Source organism: Bison bison, unplaced genomic scaffold (genome assembly GCF_000754665.1).
Source record: "Bison bison bison isolate TAMUID 2011002044 unplaced genomic scaffold, Bison_UMD1.0 scf7180017864334, whole genome shotgun sequence".
Taxonomy (NCBI): Eukaryota; Metazoa; Chordata; class Mammalia; order Artiodactyla; family Bovidae; genus Bison; species Bison bison.
The window spans coordinates 689922-691788 of NW_011494906.1; positions in this window are offsets into that span (position 1 = coordinate 689922).

Consider the following 1867-nt stretch of genomic DNA (forward strand, 5'->3'; position numbering starts at 1 on the left):
GTTAATTAAGAGCCCTTAACAGTACCGGACACTTAGTAAGTGCTCAATACGAGTTATAAATAACAATGATAATGGCTTTCACTTGTAACAAACGCCAGTGCCAGGTTTAACCTGCAACTGGCGATCAAACAGCGCCGTCAGGGAAGTATTTCTAAGTGCCCTGAGTGATGATGAAACAGACGTAGAGGGGGCCCTAACTTGCTCAGGGCGCCTCCACTGGGGAGCGGGAGAGCTAGTTCCCACCCAGGGCAGCTTCTCTCCTCCTCCAGGAGAGGAGGCTGAGAGAGGAACCCGGCCCTCCGGGACGACCCCCTGTTCCCCCGGTGGCCTAAAGGAGTGAGTGAATCCTCGGCCAGGCGACCAAAATAGCAACGGCCAGGAGCCTGTGCGAACAGGGATCCCGCCCGAAAGGCCAGAAAAGGGAAATGGCCGAGGTCAAGCCCGGCCGTCCGACTGCGGCTGAGGGTCGCGCGGGGCGGGGCTGGACCCCCACGTGCGCCGCCTGCCGCTGCCTCGCCGAGCCCTTTGTCGCGAGCAGCCGCGTTCGTGCCGCACTCGGTGGCTTAAAATAAAGACAATGTTCCCAGCCTCCCTGCGGCTAAATCCGGCGCGGGTGCGGGGGCGGTGAGAGAGCCGGGTAGGAGAGCTTCTCCCGGCCCTACCTCCCTTCTCCCTTCCTGCCTCAGTTTCCCCATCTGGTAAGCGGACTCAGCCAAGCCTGGGGCCGAGAACACACAATCGGGGGTGGGCTGGGGCGGAGGGCGTCACCCCCCTGCCTCCGCGGCTGCACGGACTTAAAGAGCAAACAAATCTCTTGGGACAGAGAGGGGCACCCAGGAGGAGGCAAGGGAAAGCTGGTCACCCTCCTCTCCCGCCTACAAAATAAGTGTTTTTATTTCTAAAGGGACGTGTGCAGAGGCGGTGGGAGAAGAGAAAAGGGAGACCAAGGAGCTTGGGGGGAGGGGGCAAGAAGAGAGCCTGATTCAGACTCGGAAATGGATGTTGAGCGTGGAGGCCTGACACCCCCACACTCAGCCACGTGTACGCGCACAAGTACACGCAGCCCCACCGCGCGCACAAGCCGCCGCCGCAAATGGAGCGCAGTCCAGCAGGGGGCAGCGGGTATCCGCACCCACGGGCAGGGACTGGTCGAGTTCTGACCCTCCCCTGCCCGGCTGGCTGACCCCGGAGTGGGAGGGGGTTGCTCAGATTCCTCTCCAAGCGGCAGGGTCTCCTGGACTTTAGAGAGGAGGTAGCCTGGGTGCTTGCTCTAGGCGCAGCTGGCTTTGAGAAGCAGAGATGCCCCAACATGTACCTGCCACGTGTGCCCACCCACCAGAGGCACGATGGTGGCTGGCCGCACCCCAGGGACCAGAGTTTCCGCTCCACCTGACTCCATTGGCAACCGGGGCTCCGGCCTGAGGAAGCCCAGGTTACCCTCAGGCATCAGGATTGAGAGGGGTGCTGGATGCTGGGAAGGGCAAGGGGCCAGTGGTAGGGCAGTTCCCAACCACACACCGTCCCCCAGCCCCTCCAGAGTTTCGAGCTCAGAGCTGAGGGACCTGAGTGCAAACACTTGCCAAGCACATTTTAAACCCACCTCTGCTCTTTGGTTTTCTCATCTACATCCTGCGAATAGATGATCCTGGTCCTTCCGGCTTTCCACCCCAGGGCTTCAGCACAGCCCAGGGAAGCAAAGGACCCAGCAGTAGCCTCCCCACCTCTGCTCTGTGGCCAGCACCCCAGGAGGTCTCTAGGACCAGGTGAGGGCTGGGTACGACCCAAGTCTCTATGGCAAAAGGTCCCCAGGGGTTCTATCTCTGAGGAAACTCAACACAGAAATCCAAACCAGCCTGGGGGGTGGGGG